The following is an 18,785-nucleotide window of genomic DNA, read 5'->3' on the forward strand; positions in this document are numbered from 1 at the left end:
GAAAGATAGCCTGTAAAATGCAAAGCGCGCGATTTCGCTCCTGAATATTCATACGAGCTATATTGTTCTGTAAATTACTTTTATGTTTTCCTTGTGTAAGAACCCACTTAAATTAATTCGATTTAAATAAAACTAGAATTAAATCGCGTTTTAACATTTCCACGTGCAAAAATATGGAACCACACCTACCCCATATATGATTGGTAGCAAGTGCTTAAAATCAGCCGTAAATTGTATAAGTTTGTCCTGTTTCCATTTAAATCTTTTAATAGGTAGAAGATTCCCTGTCATTATATTAACAGGTGTTTGGTCAGGTAGTTGGTTAAGTAAAAGCAAACATGAGATTGGGAAATGGTCAGATTCATCTCGATCGATCACACAAAAATCCTTTATGTTATAAAATAAACCGGAAGACGCTAACATGTAGTCCACTACACTTGCACAATCATTTGAGATACAAGTAAAATTACCATCTATATCACTACCAAGTTTTGTTATGAATCTGGTATGGAAATTAATTTGGACAAAACTAAGATAACCGTTTCTCGAAATGGCGGTCCTCTTCGCAAATACGAACACTGGTTTAATTGCGGAAATGAAATCAAAGTATCTTCCGTTTATAAATATTTGGGTATATTGCTAACATCAAGTCTCTCATGGTAGTCTGCCTACTCAAAACTAATATCACAATCTCAAAGAGCTCTATTTTCGATCAAAACATTTCAAAAACCTTCTGGCTATTTTTCAACTCCAGACTCATTAAAAAATGTTGACTCTATGGTGAAGCCAATTCTTTGTTATGCGTCGTAAATTTGGGGTCATGAAAACGTTGATTCTATTGAAGCTGTTCAAAACAAATATTGCAAAATATACTGCACGTTGCAAAATCCACAAACACGTGTATGGTTCTAGGGGAACGTGGTAAATTAACGTTATGCACGACATACTTAATCAATTGTATTCGATACTGGTGTACTTTATTAATCATGCCATCACACAGATACACAAACAATGTCACAATATGTTGAAATCGTTTGACGATGTAGGCAGAACATGTTGGGTAACCAAGGTCAAAACTCTCTTATACAAATATGGCTTGGGGTTCATATGGATAAGTCAAGATATCGGAAACATAATTAACTTTATTTGAATGTTAAGACAGCGTGTTATTAATTGCTGTACGCTAGAGTGGTACGCTTCTGTTGAAAATTCGAGTAGATGTTATCACTATAGCCACTTTAAAAGTCTTTTAAATATTGAGAAATACTTGTCAATAGACATTTATTTCAAATACCGTACAGCCATGTCCAGGTTTAGATTATCAAACCATAAATGAAATATTGAACTCGGTAGACATAGTGGTATATTGAAAGAAAACCGTATATGTAGTTATTGTCTACAAAATTTAAACACGTTAGTTATTGATTGTGAATTTCATGCCTTTTTTTAAATGTCATAAATATGATGATGTTAGAAATTCATATTTGTTTAACTGGTATAAACATGGTATTGATCCTCAAGATTTCGATGTACTGATGTCATCTCAAGATGCTATTTTGTTAAGCAAGTCTCTCTTTATGTGTACCACTTGATGTTATTGATATCTCATGAAAATTGAAATTTGACACAACTCAAACACTTATAACAGTATTAATGACATGTATTTTGGGCCGGAGGCCTGTATTTACAAATAAAGAATTCTGTTCTGTTCTGTATTAACCCATTTATGCCCAGTGGACTCTCCCATCCTTCTAAATTGGATCACTTTATTTCCAAAATTAGGGATGTCTAGTATATTTATTTCTATATTTAGAACAATTCTTACAGAAATTCCTTAAAGCAAACAGCGTAGACCCAGATGAGACGCCGCATCATGCGGCGTCTCATCTGGGTTTACGCTGTTTGCAATGTCCTTTTTTTCAGGACGCTAGGCATGAATGGGTTAATGACATGTATTTTGGTTGGACCGGAGGCCTGTATTTACAAATAAAGAATTCTGGTCTGTTCTGTTCTGTATTAACTACGTGATGTCAATGAGGACGTGATGTGTGCACGTTGTTAGAGACCTGGGAGGACATACAAGGTATTAGCCACTCGACTTTGTGATCTTCGTGACTCTTCACATTGTTATTATTGTAAGTTCTACCATTTTGCGAAAATTGACTTTTGAAGTGATGTTGTTGTTTTTAAATTGTTATTTTTTTGGTCAATCAATTTCAATTATATTTCAAGCAATTATCATATATCCGTTGAAATATTATCGGTGCAAATTTAAAGAAAATCGTGTTGCCGTAGAAAAGTCTTTAAGTGTATTAATCCATTTGTGCCTATCGTCTAGAAAAAAGGCCTTGGCAAACAGCGTAGATGTTGCGGCGTCTCATCTAGGTCTGCGCTGTTTGCTTAAAGGAATTTCCGTAAGAAATATTCTATATATATAGAAATAAATATACTAGACATACCTAATTTTGGAAATAAATTGATCCAATTAAGAAGGAGGGGAGAGTTCAATAGGCATAAATGGGTTAATGTGCTCATTGATCTACCATGCCGTTGTTCACAATGTACGATGTGTCAGACCTGCGCACGTACATGATGTCTTTATAGCCGCTTGAAGTGTGGATATATGAGCGTTTTTCTGAGAAAATTGGGCTTAATGCATGTGCGTAAAGTGTCATCCCAGATTAGCCTGTGCGGTTCGCACAGGCTAATCAGGGACGACACTTTCCGCCTAAACTTGATTTTCGGTAAGGAGGGAATTCCTTGAAACTTAAAATACCATTAAAGCGGAAAGTGTCGTCCCTGTGCAGTCCGCACAGGCTAATCTGGGTCGACACTTTACGCACATGCATGATGCCCAATTTTCTCAGAACACGACTCATATACATGGTTTCAAACATAAAAGAGCCTAACGTCAAGAAGGCTGATGACTCCAGGCTAAAACAACACATTGCGTGTGTTCAATATTAATGAATCTGTAATAATCGTTACATGCTAGTCTGAACAAAACTGGTACTTATCCATCAAGCAACGCCTATTAAGATTGCATCTGTTATTGGCTTTATGTTATGATTACACGGAAAACCACTTTATAATGTGATATAAATGCATACACATTTGGCACAGTAATTTCCATGCATACGCTGAACCATTCCGCAATGTACCTAATTACTTTCGTCGAACGATTTGCACATTCGGCCGAAAAAGAAATGAACTTGTATAAGTTGTATAACATTCGGTTATGCAAGGCGTCATACATGTATGATAATAATTACATTTTTTTCGAATTTAGGCACGGATGGATTGGTAGACAAATGTCGGGGATGGATGGATGGATGGATGGATGGATGGATGGATGGATGGATGGATGGATGGATGGATGGATGGATGGATGGATGGATGGATGGATGGATGGATGGATGGATGGATGGATGGATGGATGGATGTGGCGTCATCAAAACTGCATTGATAACATGCACCTTTATGAAGTTAAGATTAAGGATATATAAAGTTTACAAACAATGTTATTACAATCCAATGAGGACAATTCTTATACAAAATGACTCTGTAAATAACAATGCTACAAATACTAATAGTTAAGTAGCGCTATTAAGATAAAATGAACAAATACTAATAGTTAAGTAGCGCTATTAAGATAAAATGAACAGATACTAACTCAAAGACAGATTTAAGTTTTGAACTTAAATGTTAAAATCTAATACATTTAACACGAAAGAAAAATTAAAAAAAAAATAAACATGGTGTTGCCTATCTTATTCAACCTTAACCCATTCATGCCTAGCGTCCTGAAAAAAGGACATTGCAAACAGCGTAGACCCAGATGAGACGCCGCATAGTGCGGCGTCTCATCTGGGTCTGCGCTGTTTGCTTAAAGGAATTTCTTTATAAAATATTCAAAATATAGAAATAAATATACTTGACATCCCTAATTTTGGAAATAAATTGATCCAATTTAGAAGGATGGGGGAGTCCACTAGTCATAAATGGGTTAAACACTAGTTGTTTGCTGGGGCATCATGCTGACTAGCCGGCAGTATTTACTTGGAGTAAGTGCGTTATCTTTATTAAAATATGAAACATATGAATGAAAACAATCGATTAATTGTCAATTCGTCCTTCATTTTGTAAACAAGACCCTCTTAGCGTTGATGATGGACTTTAATGACAATTATAAAAGTGTTCAAGTGTACAATATAAATAATTATATAGAATTGAACAATTGTGTGGATACTGCATATGTTTTGAACAAGGTGCATTTATGCTTTTAATGAAACATTATGGATGCTCCCCCCCCCCCCCCCGCGTGAACGTATTATAGAGTAAATATTCATGCGTTCATCTCGTTAGTGTTTGTGCAATTGTTTCAATTAATTATATCTTTGTTCCAACCATTAATCTTGTGCAACAGTAGAACTGATTGCCGCTGCTACGTATTGTGTTATTTCAGTACGAGTACATCTTTGTTCTTAAGAGCCTGCATCTGCTGATCAGCCATTGAAGCAATCATCTTTGCATGATCATGTATACACATACAATTTTAAGGTATATGACTTTCGAACGCTGATTACTGTGAGCATACATATATGAGCATCCCCAGCAAAAAAACTGCATCGTACACTGTGCTACAATCGAAATCGGCATGCATTATTCAAATGGTTTAATTAAATGAAAAAAAAATCGATTTAAACTTGCATTTAAAATATGCAATAATAGCAAATTTCAAAATGTGCTTTTTTTAAATAAAAATGTATTCAAATATCTGAACTTAATATAACATTTACTCAATACAGTTGGGCCGTGCTCTGTGAAAATGGGGTTGCGGACTGCACAAGCTAATCTTGTACGACACTATACGCACATGCATTAAACCCCCTTTCCACAGAGCATTGCCCAATTAAAACATGACGATTGTTGCCCTGAATATCATTTAACCCTATTAAAGTCAAGCACATCAAACTCAAAGTGGAAAGTGAAATTCAAAGGTATTCCCAGGTTCAGTCCATAAATAATGATAACTTAATGCTCATGATGCCTGAACAGTTGATTGAAACCATGATCTGTGTTCTTACGGTACGTACCCTCAAGGATTAGTCTAACCCGGCGTTCAATTAAATTACCGAATGTTTTGATATTAAAGAAATAATTCGTGTACTTTATAGTTTGTTGTTGAATAACCCACGGCCGGAAGTTTACATGCGTAGGGATTAAATCACGAGTGCGAAGTACGAGTGATTTGAAACCACGCATCTAAACTTTCGGCCGTGGGTTATTTAAGAAATAATTCGTGTACGTTATAGTTTGTTGTCGAATAACCCACGGCCGGAAGTTTAGATGCGTAGGGATTAAATCACGAGTGCGAAGCACGAGTGATTTGAAACCACGCATCTAAACTTCCGGCCGTGGGTTATTCGACAACAAACTATAACGTACACGAATTATTTCGATTCTAACACGATTTTTACTAAAGATTTATAGAATGTATCTTATTTTTCTTGCATACTATTTTATGTGAAGCTCCGCCCATAAAAATAGCTTTCGGCTGTTCTGTTGGTCAGATCTCCGCCCTCAATAACAGCCAAACTGGATGGAAAAAAACCCATTTCATTTCTCACGTTTGGTTAACTAAGAACAACAACTTGCGTAAACTAATATGTTTTCATTGTACTCTTTAAATTAACGCAAGAGTGTTGAATCTACAAGACAACAACTCCGATTCGAACTTCAGCCATTTCAGTATCGAAGCAGCAGACGAACACCGTGGGAAATTGGGTCAAGTATACGCATTTCTGTTCATAGCGTAGTATTTTGTCACGTGACTTTCATTCATAAAATACCGGATTATTACGCTGGTGGAAAATGTATCGGCATGTTTTGTTTAGCTACAGCGCGTGCTTTCAGTGTATAAGCTCCGCCCATAAGTTATTGCAGAATAACCCACGCTTGATTTCCTTCTTTGTCTATAGAAAACAAGTCACTTGCCGTGTTAGAATCGACAACAAACTATAACGTTCACGAATTATTTCGATTCTAACACGGTTTTTACTACAGATTTATACAATGTATCTTATTTTTCTTGTGTACTATTTTATGTAAAGTTCCGCCCATAAAAAAACTTTCGTCTGTTCTGTCGATCAGATCGACTTTCATTCATTAAATACATTATTATTACGCTGGTGGAAATGTATCGGCATGTTTTGTTTAGTTACAGCGCGTGCGTTCAGTGTATGAGCTCCGCCCATAAGTATTGCAGAATAACCCATAGACGAGTTTGTTCGTTGTTTATATGAAATTAGGCACATGTCGTGTTAGAATAAACCACAATCCTTACATTTATTTGATTATTTTTCGACTGACAACAAACTGCAGTACATAATGACAATTTACATGCGCAACGTCCAATTCTGAATTTGGACGTTACTGCTTTCCAAAATAACTCAGACAAGCGTCATCATAGCGATGCACATAGTGGAATATACACAAAATGAAAGTAGTTTTACTTTATGAATTTACAAATAAAATGAAGGAAATCTTCAGCTTCACGTGTAGAGTAAGAATATTTCAGCACACAAAATAATTGATTATACAAATTCATAAAATTGACACTAATTGTGTCACAGGATGACTGATATCGCCATTGTGTTCTTCTGTTTAAAGGGATCTTTTCACGGTTAAGTAAATTGACAAAATTGAAAAAAAGATGTTTCAGATTCGCAAATTTTCGGTTTAGTTACTATATTTGCTAGGAAACAGTATTACTGGACATTTGCTATGGTCTTATATAGCCATTATATGCATCTTTTGACGATTTAAAAGACTAAAAATTATAAAGCGTTGCAACGCGAAACGATTGAATAATTTGGAGAGTTCTGATGTTGTCGTTTACATTTGTGAAACTACGAAGATTGCTTATATAACGTATAAAATAGGCATCTTATATATGCAAGGCAGGATAGCTCAGTTGGCTAATGCGTTTTAACTTCAGGATTCCGGGGGTCACTGGTTCGAGCCCTGCTGTGGGCTACTATTCTTTCCTTTTTTAAATTTTATTTTTGATTTTTTACTGGAGCTTTTAAATTTTAATGATTATATTTATCAATATAAAGCATTTAATGACAAACTTCAAAACATGCCAAAATCTGTGAAAAGGCCCCTTTAAAATGGTTTTCATTTCAGTTTTAGAAATGTATTTGTTTGAAGGTGCAGCCATCTTTTATTATTAATGCAAACTATTTTAGCAGAAACGGTTACGAATTTGTGCATTAAACATGGGGTCTCTATCACTAGGGACCTCCCCATGACGGTAAAAATATGGAAAAAAAATTGAATGCACCTGTTATTGAAAATTTTAAGTATTGAAGAGTTCCGCTTTGTTTAAATACTAGCAGTAACATGAAAAATATAATGTCGGTAATCTTGATGATGTTTTTCAAAGGGACTTGTTTACAGATTTCGGTATGCTTTATAGTGTGCTATTTTATGTTTTAAATTTATAAATTTAAGCATCGGAACTAAAGGGCTCGAGTATAAAACAGGAATGAAACTTTAGCAAGAAAAAACGAAAAAAAGTGAAAAGCACCTGAGTTCGAACAAGTGACCTACATATTTAAATGCTAGCGCCTTCACCACTAGGTCATCTATAAAGATATATTTATTGGCATGTGTATACTTTATATAAGCAATCCATGTAATGTAAAACATATAAAGAAAAAAACAGACCTACCCGACTTATTCAATGTTTCGCTTTTTTAACGCTTTACAATTCTATCAATTTCTAACGATTATTATTCGTAAACGAAGATGTATTTTCAGTACAAGTCTATGTCATAAGTGTTATTTCGCTCACTGATGCACAAACTAATTTATTTTTGTGAATCTGTGACAAAATGTTTACACGTTTTGAAAATGTTTTTAGCACACATGTTGCTATTTACAAAAACACGTTTGAAGCTACTGGTAACTTTGCGCAACATTTTCTATTGCAATATTATTATTCCGGCTCGAGGCTGCCCGGTTATATAATTGGTTGGTACAAGCGTTTCTCACCAAGGTGACCCAGCGGGTTATATCATTGGTTGGTACAAGCGTTTCTCACCAAGGTGACCCGGTGGATTATATCATTGGTTGGTACAAGCGTTTCTCACCAAGGTGACCCGGTGGGTTATATCATTGGTTGGTACAAGCGTTTCTCACCAAGGTGACCCGGTGGGTTATATCATTGGTTGGTACAAGCGTTTCTCACCAAGGTGACCCGGTGGGTTAAATCATTGGTTGGTACAAGCGTTTCTCACCAAGGTGACCCGGTGGGTTATATCATTGGTTGGTACAAGCGTTTCTCACCAAAGTGACCTTTTTATATCATTGGTTGGTACAAGCGTTTCTCACCAAGGTGACCCTGTTATATCATTGGTTGGTTCAAGCGCTCCTCACCAAGGTGACCCGGTGCAATCACCACCCCTGGCGAGGGTTAGTTCAGTTGGGGGCCACCATAACGGGCATGTTGGGTTTGGCGAGGATCAGTTTAGTTGGGGCCACCACAACGGGCATGTTGGGTTTGGCGAGGGTTAGTTTAGTTGGGGCCACCATAACGGGCATGTTGGGTTTGGCGAGGGTCAGTTTAGTTGGGACCACTATAACGGGCATGTTGGGTTTTGCGATGGTTAGTTTAGTTGGGGCCACCATAACGGGCATGTTGGGTTTGGCGAGGATTAGTTTAGTTGGGGCCACCATAACGGGCATGTTGGGTTTGGCGAGGGTTAGTTTAGTTGGGGCCACCATAACGGGCATGTTGAGTTTGGCGAGGGTCAGTTTAGTTGGGGCCACCATAACGGGCATGTTTGGTTTGGGGAGGGTTAGTTTAGTTGGGGGCTACCATAACGGGCATGTTGGGTTTCCTCCAGGTAGTCCGGTTTTCTATCACGCACGCACACACACACACACACACACACACACACACACACACACACACACACACACACACACACACACACACACACACACACACACACACACACACACACATACTTGTAAAACCTTCCAACCGGGGAAATGTGTTCTAAACCTACCAACCGGGGACCACCATTTCCACATATTCTAGAAAGCTGAAAGTGATAAAGAACAGACAAGTTTCGAACCTGAAATAAGATTTTGATATAAAAATTATGATAAATAGGGTAATAAATCAAAGAAAATTTTACATGCACACCGGGGAATTATGTGCGTACCAAATGAGGAACTGCGATGTGTACCAACAGGGGAATGGTGTATACCAACAGGAGAACTTAGTGCGTTCCAACTGTGGTACTTCAATGTGTTCCAACTGGGGAACGGTGTATACCAACAGGGGTACTATGTGCGTACCAACCGTGGAACTTTAATGTGTGCCAACAGGGGAATTGTGTTAACCAAGAGAGCAACTTAAGCGCGCTATAACCGTGGAACTTCAATAATGTCCAACGGGAAATTTGCGTTTACCAACAGGGGTAATTGTGTGTAATCATGGTACCGTTGTTAATAGGACAATGGCGTGCACGTTCATGGATAATATTTAAGTTAGTACAAAAATTGAAAAGAATATGTATGAAACAATATTTAAATTAAATATGTTTATCATATGACCTTATATAAGTTATGCAAAAATGCCTTATTTGATTGACTCAAATATTATTCACATCAAAATAAGCATAAGAGACATAACGCAAATCAAACAATACATTTATGACTTCATCAGCTATAAGCCGACTACAAGCATGCAAGTGCTGCATTATACCATAACAATCATGGTGCAATTAATCAACAAATGAATACAATTCGTTCTTAAAACTAAAAAATAATGTTATTTTTTTTCAGGCCACGCTATTTGTCAAACCGAATGAAGAAGAGGGGGGGGGCGGCTTTTTTGTTTAATTCCTTTTTCCATCAGAAAAAAAGCATTCACGATTTTCACGTACTATGAAGATTTTTATCCTAAAAAGTAGAACTGCCCATATGCATGTAGATTGAGTAGTGTAAATTTACTTTGTCCTTACTCTGACATTATAAAATAACTCATGCATTTAATCCCCTGAAACAGGTAAACATCAGAAAATTCATTCACACGCATGGCAACTTCCACTTCACTTAAATTGTCTTAAATACATTTATTGCATTTTCAAAAATAATAAAATCTGTAACTTTAAACAATCATGAACGTTTCACAACGAATGTGGCGAGGCCTGAGAAACTAAATAGTTTAGTAAACTAGCAAAACGACTTGATAACAATGCATTTTGATGCGCCAGTGACTTAGTCTACGGCGGTAGGTCAATCTGAATAATGATCAGTATTTATTGTTATAATATATATATTCCTATTCTACAACTGTGATACCATTACACATGTGCTGTATTAAAAAAATACAGTATGTATGCACTTGTTTGAGTAGAGAATGCCAAAAACGGGTTAACGTTAATAATGAACTTACATTTAATTCTACCTGTCGAAATAACAGATTATATTTTAAGGAAAATAGTCACTGGCAATCGCTTTGTTTTCCCTTGCAAACCAAACACCTTTTTTAAGATTTGAATTCACGTATTTTTTTCAAACTACCTTTATGTAAACCAACTTATGTACCTAATTTTTGCATAAAATATAATAGAAAGAGTGTATTTTAAGCACTGAAAAGTTATGCCGATGTGTCATCCATATATTATTTGTTGAAAACAATATAAAAGTTATAATTAATGTTGTTATACACGTATAATCACCGCTGACTTTGACAGCATTATCATTATATAAAAACACTAATAATTAAATATGAACCAAAGCAAACACTTATCAAACACGTAGTTTAATATTATTTTAAATCACTTACATTATAGTATATATACTTACTGGGAGTGCACATGTGGATCAATTGTTAGTGTCTTGTTGGTGCCAACTTAAAAATAATATGTACCAAGAGGAAAATTATAACAGTGTGACTCAATTCTGAATATTCAGCACCAAACCGAACAAGATCAATTTCGCATACATGTCAAAACACTTAATTACATTCCAGATGGCAGATAACATGGTTAACATAATGATTAATCACTTAAAACAACCGACATTATAGCATAATATCGCAAAGTGTATAAACATGATTACTTATTAGCTTTGTGCATGCATTTACATATCACATATAAATATATGTTTCAAATATGTTTTGTTCTAGGTAATCTACAGCTTGTTCAAGTGTGTGTATATGAAGAGTATTCGAAAAACAAGTAAATAGCTTGTGTTAGAATGCATAAAAGAGGTCAGTCGCAAACGCGATTAATTGTTTTAACAATATCTTAGTCTGGGAAATGGGTATGTTAATTGATTTTTAACCATAAATGAGACAAAAACATAACTAAATCTGGCATCTTAGTAATTTTCATCGTCGTTGAATTATAAACTTCAATCAAAAACATGGGAAACAATGCATAACTCCTCGCGAATTTTTGTAGATCAAGCAATTTTGATATGAAAAACATATAAACATACCAATTATATACACAAAGCAAATATGTGAATTGATAGCTAATGTGAATATCTACACGCAAAACAAATGCACAAAAATCTGTGTAGGAAATTATTGTAATATTTAACAACTATTTAATCAATTCTAGTGCGATATTTACGCAATAATTTACATTTTGGTAAATGTTTACTTTAAAATAACTCTTAAGTACTCAACTGCCAGTCAGACACCTGTCATTCAAAACAAATTTTGAAAAAATTGACAAAATATTCATTTGTATTCTTCATATTGTAGCAGTAGTTTAGCAGTAGTTTTTTTATGTTATTTACATTTATCTTATTACATCTAAAAGTGTTTGTTTGTTATGCTTGAACAAAATGTTTGTTTCCATTTATCCGACTGAATTTTTTTGTGCCTTCTCTGAACGTTTAGCCTTCTAGATTGATTTGTTATCATGTTTGCTATATTCATTCATATTCACCAAGTTTAGGGTAAAAAAAACTTGTATAGTGAGTAACTCGTAGAAACTCGTAATAGAAAGTACAAAGAAACACTCTTTGGCCGAACTATATACCATTCCTAATTTGTTCGGCGATATGATTATTAACAAATATCGTTTTTGACTGAACCGTATTAATAACACATTCAAATACAAGAAGCACACATATATCGTTTTCGAAAAGAGTATATAGAACAAGAAAACACAAAAAATGTGGCAACGTCATCCTTTAACGTATTCTCCTAAACGTGCATTATATGTGTAATATTTTTTTTAAGTTAAAAGTCCCCGTCGCTTTTTTGTTTTAATTAAATTTCTGCAAAAGTCTTTGACATTTTTCCAACTTCTGTTGTGAAGGTCATTCTCACTTTCAATACATGCAAGTATTTCTTTTTTTCCCTGGTAATTTACCCATTATCAAAAAACGATCAAAGTGTCTGTGAACAGCTCCTTTTTCGTTTTCACTCCATTGCTTTTTGGCTGCCTGTTTTGTTCTCCTGGTATTTGAAGTACCCTTTTCTGTACATGGATAATAAAACACCATATGACGTCGCTAACTGCCATGTGTCAAATATTCATATTGAATATATATATACTTCAGTACAATTTTTCATAGCAAAATTACGACAAAAGCGTCCAGGTACTTACGGCACCTGATAATGACATCGATGTCACACGACAAATTTGGAAACATTTTTTTGCCTAATGAATCAAACAATTACTTTTTTAAAGATTGGCTGAATACACCGACGTAGCATGTCATAACATATACCAGGTTGTTCCAAACATGTTATCAAAGTTCGAAAAAGTATACAATGAATATTTTTTTCAGATACTAATAAGACAAAATGTATGCACGGTTAAATGAAAGATATTGTACTTCTCTGGACAAATGTGTTGGAAGAAAAAAGAACTGGTTAACGAACTGTGGTTCACGGTAAATCCTGTATGTATTGTGCGGTGGTGGGTATAACATGAACTATCTTTTCTTACCCATGTCAGAATGTATCGTATAGCAAAATATCGAGTAGACGCTATTGTTTTTTTGTCGTTAAGATAAAATATCAATCAATGTCCATATGTAACACGCAAGTTAAATTTCCTAATGTCTCAGAGTTTCATACACAGTAATTGGCAGCGTATAAGTCTTATACTGAAAATTAAAATTAATGATATTACACTTCTTGGATAAGCGATAATTAACGTTTTTGTGATTATGATGAATTCGATGTTTATAGACTACAGTGGTTATACACATGCTCACCAGTTTCATTGACAGGTGTAAATTCTAAATTCTTTGTGTATATGAAGATTTTGAAAGACAAGTAGTTCATAGTCACTACAACTGGTAAACAATATTTTATTCTTTTAAAATTCGCATAACGTGTGCTATAACATGTTAATATAATGATCATCGACGTACGTGTTATGTTCAGCCCAAATACCAATTAGCATCACCCGGAATAAATATTGGCACAATATAATTTACGGCAAAATTACGCCCATTTCACTGAAGACTAAACCAAACCAGAAAATACGCCTTAGTAGCTTCGACATAGTGAAATATTACAAACCGTCTCATCGACTTCTTCCGTGTGTACGGATGTTGTTTGTCCTGGTTCTTGGCTGTCCGTAGATCTAGTAGTCATTGTGTTGCCTATTCAAAACAACAATAAAAAATGGTATAACACATAATTTAGTCAGAGTTAAAAAGTTCGTTATTCATGAAACCATTTAGTACAACACATTGGCATTAATTCCTTGTACAACAATTACAATAATTTAATGATGTTCATAATATGTATTTAGGCATGTGTAGTAATAACAAAATCACTGTGAAACATACCCTTTTTTGTTCCGTACATTTCTGAAAATGCAAAAAACAAATACACATTATCGGACAGAACGCATTTCAAGTAGAGCTTGACGACGTTCAATGATAAACCATTTTAATTCACGGCTCAAAGGTATTGTGTTGCCTATTCAAAACAACAATAAAAATTGGTATTCCACATAATCTAGTCAGTGTTAGAAAGTTCGTTAGTTATGAAACCATTAAGTACAACGCATTTGTATTAATGCATGTGTATTAATAACAAATCACTGTGAAACATACCCATTTTTTGCTCCGTGCAATTCTGACAATTCAAATAACAAATACACATTATCAGACAGACCGCATTAAAGTAGAGCTTGACGACGTTCAATGATTAAACATTTTAATTCACGGCAAAAAGATATTTGAATATCTGTATTTAAAATGAATAACTCATGAATGAACATGAATGTTATCATAAAACTGATTGGCTATATTTATAAAAATAATAATTCAAAAGACATTTAAAGCTAATTTAAAATGTGATAAATATCAGTAATAAATCCATCACAACTGACATCTTTACAATAGAATGTACCTTTCTCCATGGAAGTGTTGGTACTCCATAATCATATCGGAGTTCCTCGCCAATTGCAATGTCTCTGTCGGCGAAAGTGCATAGATGGGGAGCTTGGTTGACTTCAACTATTTTCATTACACAATTTTGTTTTGCGTCTCCATTTTCGGCATCATTTATCATTCGACCCTCATGAAATATATCGTTGGTAGCGTCAATGCTGAATAAGACATTTAAATAAACACTTCTGGTGCTTTAAACTAAAATAAAGCGCATGCCATATTTAATTATTATGGTGAAAAAAGTAAAGATAATTCTTCTTTTAATGGCGTGATTTAAACGTTTGATGTGCAAAGTAAAGATAATTTGTAGTTACCAGCAAGATTTGTCTCTGTATTTAAAAAAGTAAATGAAGCTGCCTTGACTCTCCTTTTCATACTCCTTTTCTAATTGCCGTGCATGTTTTACTCGTGTTATCAGATCCCCTTTGTATTCGAGAAGAAAGTCTCCTTTTTTAAAAAGCTTTAAAAAATATTTATATTTGTAGACATTTTATATTAATAATCATTTTGGTCATATAATTGAAGGCTAGATATAGGCGCCAATAGTGTTTTATTCATAAATAATCAATAAATCTTTATGCTACTTCCATACTTCTGCCCAGTATTAAGTAACCCAATAGTCCATGTTTGTTTTCTTCGTTTTAATGGAAAGGGGCTACGATGTTCTTTTATAATTTCTAAACGACTTTAAACATAACCATATACAAAAATATTTGTACCTATGACATCATTGACGGTTTTTACTTCAAAACCTGGTGGATCAACGTAATTCTGGCAGTACATTCTTGCGAGATCAAGGGGACTTGGACCCTGAAATGTCGATGAGAAAAACAACAAGAGCTGTCAGAAGACAGCGCGCTCGACTATTCAAGTGCTTGACAGTATAAAGTAAGCCACCATGGGGAAATTGTTCATATTCAATAAGGTCAAGGTACTATAGTCATATTCTAACTGGAAGAGGACCATAATTGAAACATATTGATCCTATGTCAATGTCATGTAACTTGTGAATATGTTACTATGTCCTAATAAATAAGCTTAAACCAAACATATTGATCGCTTATGTTTTAAAGAAGTGGTACATTATAGACGATTCTGAGTTCAGGTTTCCACAAAACATATGTATTGAACATTTGTAAAGACATAAAACAAACTAATAAGATTGTATTTCAAGTTTGATTGCAATAGGCTGGGTGGGGTGGTTGGACGGTCTTAAGAAAAAAAATGCTTTTTTTAACATGTTAAAAAAATAAGGACAACAAAAACATTTTTTTTTTTTTGGGGGGGGGGGGGTAAGTGTTGTTTTGTCAAAGTATGAATCAAATCTAATCCTAAAAAAAGAAGTTATGGCAATTTAATCAAAATTTATTAATTTGACCTTCAGATTCAAGGTCAAAGGTCAAGGTAAAATTCAACTTGCCAGGTGCAGTACCCTCATGATAGTAAGAAAGTATTTGAAGTTTGAAAGCAATAGCCTTGATACTTTAGAAGTAAAGTCGATGTAAACACAAAATTTAACAAAATAGTCAAAGTTTCTAAGTGGAAAAAGGGCCATAATTCATACAAAATGCTTGTTACAGTTGTCTGCTCTTGTTTATAGATTGGGGTCATGTTGGTCAAGAAGAATGCACAATATGAAAGCAGCATGTCAAGAAACAATTAAAATATTTGAGGTGGTACGCAAACTTTAACAAAGAATTATTAATAATATGCATATTCTAAGTGGAAAAAGGGGCCATAATTCTTAGAAAATGTTGTTTACAGTAGTCTGCTCTTGTTTATAGATTGGGGTCATGTTGGTAAAGAAGTATGCAAAATATGAAAGCAATATGTCAAGGGACAAAGAAAATATTTAAGGTGGTACGCAAACTTTAACATAGAATAACCAATAATATGCATATTCTAAGTGAAAAAGAGGCCATACTTCTTACAAAATGCTTTTTACAGTTGTCTGCTCTTGTTTATAGATTGGGGTCATGTTGGTTAAGAAGTATGCAAAATATGAAACCTTATGTCAATGGGCAAAGAAAATATTTGAGGTGGTACGCAAACTTTAATAAAGATTTATCAATAATATGCATATTCTAAGTGGAAAAGGGGCCATAATTCTTACAAAATGCTTGTTACAGTTGTCTCCTCTTGTTTATCGATTGGGGTTATGTTGGTAAAGAAGTATGCAAAATATAAAAGCAATATGTCAAGGGACATAGAAAGTATTTGCGGTGGTACGTAAACTTTAACAAAGATTTATCAATAATATGCATATTTTAAGTGGAAAAAGGGGCCATAATTCTTACAAAATGCTTGTAACAGTTGTCTGCTTTTGTTTATAGATTGGGGTCATGTTGGTAAAGAAGTATGCTAAATATAAAAGCAATATGTCAAGGGACATAGACAATATTTGAGGTGGTACGCAAACTTTAACATTCCAACACTCACGCTAACGCCGACGCCGGGGTGAGTAGGATAGCTCTAATATATATATATATGTATATATGTATATATACATATATATATATATATATATAACTAACGAAAAACTGCCTAGAGCTCTACTTTGTTTAACGTATATTTATAAAATATATTCGTGAAATATGTACCGTAAAACAAGCTTTGTAATCAAATGATATTTATATAAATCGATCTTTAGAATTCGTCTTCCAGTATTACTTTAACGTTTACATAAAAACGCTTTTCAATAGTAATTGTAAGTTGAAAACATAAATAAAAAACTTACCTTAGTTTAATGCGTTTGTTCGCTCGAAACTCCATTTTTCCAACTTACTTTCACTAAATGATATAAATACCGAGTGTATGATTTTTAAACAGCGCAACCGGGGAACTGTTATATGCCTGGATACACACTCGATTGTAATTTGGTCAAGATTTGTGTATATTTTGTGCATGCCACAAACCCGCTAATCGGGGAAGGCGTTGGATTTCTAATTTAAATTGACAGTTTGGTATTTTATACACGTAGATTATAGATTTGCGCCTAAAACCAACCGGGGAATTCCCCGGTTGGTAGGTGTTCCCCGGTTTGTTGGTGTGTATTCATACGATTTTCCCCGGTTGGTAGGTTTTACAAACTCACACACACACACACACACACACACACACACACACACACACACACACACACACACACACACACACACACACACACACACACACACACACACACACACACACACACACACACACACACACACACACACACACACACACACACACACACACACACAAAAACACACACACACACACACACACACACACACACACACATACACGCACGCACGCACGCACACACGTACATGTTTTATCTTTCATTTCGACAAAGCAATATTATTAATGTCCTAAAGTTAGAGATATAAAATATTCAACTTAACTTCTCTTGTAAATATAAGTCCAATATATGAAACATTGCTAAGAGAAATAAATACACGAAAAATGAAAATGCGTAAAACCTCGACGGTGCTTTATGAAATCAAGTCACAATAAAGTTTATGAATATCTTTTCAATACAGTTGCAATGCCAAACATTATGTAATTTTATGTCAAATGCAGTCACTCTTTTATACCAAAAAGAAATATATGTTATGTATCTTTTTGAAAACTCGGAATGCCCATATTTTAGCAATAAAATAGCCATTTCGTCATATTGAGCATGACAGTTCTACGTCAGGCCCAAGAGAGAGAGTAGAAACTACTCTCCCACTATCTTGTATCAATTACATTAATTAATCATATGCAACAGGGCTGATTAGCTCAGGCCAGATGTTTCTTTGATTCCTTGAATGAAGATTTAAAAAAAAACAGTGCTCATTTTACTGTGAGTAAAACAATGATATTAGTCATGCTTTAAACAACTGATTTAGATTTTAAGTTATATTTATAATTCAAAGTTATTATATGTATGGAAGAGTGATCTTTTTAGATAATGAAATTTCATACTTAGTAAATTTTTGTTAATTATTCACATTTGTAATTGTTGTTTGTAAATAACTCCTCTACGCTTCTACTCTTTATTAAAAAACAATGCAAAACCGAAATGCATTTTATGTTAAGTTTACTCTCAAATACAAGCTGCATTTAATATCTTTAGTATCGCAAATAGTTCGTTTTAAGTACCGCAAATAGTTGGTTTTAAGTACATTTGTAAAGGAAATTTTATTTACATCTCTTTACTTTTTCTTCTTAATATTCATAATATACACTGGAACTTTGTGATAGTTACATACTAGCCATATTGAGTAAGTTCAACCAGGCATCACTGTACTTAAAGCTAAGAAATTATTATGAAATATCACGCCCATTAAATTATATAT

The 18,785-nt window shown here is 34.4% G+C and overlaps 1 long non-coding RNA gene across 3 annotated transcripts; it reads right to left on the bottom strand.

The window, feature by feature from the left end:
* Nucleotides 1-8,960: 8,960 nt before the first annotated feature.
* Nucleotides 8,961-17,730, bottom strand: LOC127858918 (uncharacterized). Of its 3 annotated transcripts, none has more exons than XR_008039193.1 (7): nucleotides 17,195-17,730; nucleotides 15,177-15,267; nucleotides 14,772-14,917; nucleotides 14,417-14,615; nucleotides 13,849-13,869; nucleotides 13,577-13,659; nucleotides 8,961-12,521 (listed from the first exon to the last, which is right to left on the bottom strand). It is a non-coding gene; the product is annotated as an uncharacterized LOC127858918 (long non-coding RNA). The 3 variants fall into 3 exon arrangements; XR_008039194.1 differs by lacking the exon at nucleotides 17,195-17,730 and adding an exon at nucleotides 14,119-14,140 and having other exon boundaries at nucleotides 15,177-16,931; XR_008039192.1 differs by lacking the exon at nucleotides 17,195-17,730 and having other exon boundaries at nucleotides 15,177-16,931.
* Nucleotides 17,731-18,785: the final 1,055 nt, after the last annotated feature.

This window comes from Dreissena polymorpha, chromosome 14 (assembly GCF_020536995.1).
Source record: "Dreissena polymorpha isolate Duluth1 chromosome 14, UMN_Dpol_1.0, whole genome shotgun sequence".
Taxonomy (NCBI): domain Eukaryota; kingdom Metazoa; phylum Mollusca; class Bivalvia; order Myida; family Dreissenidae; genus Dreissena; species Dreissena polymorpha.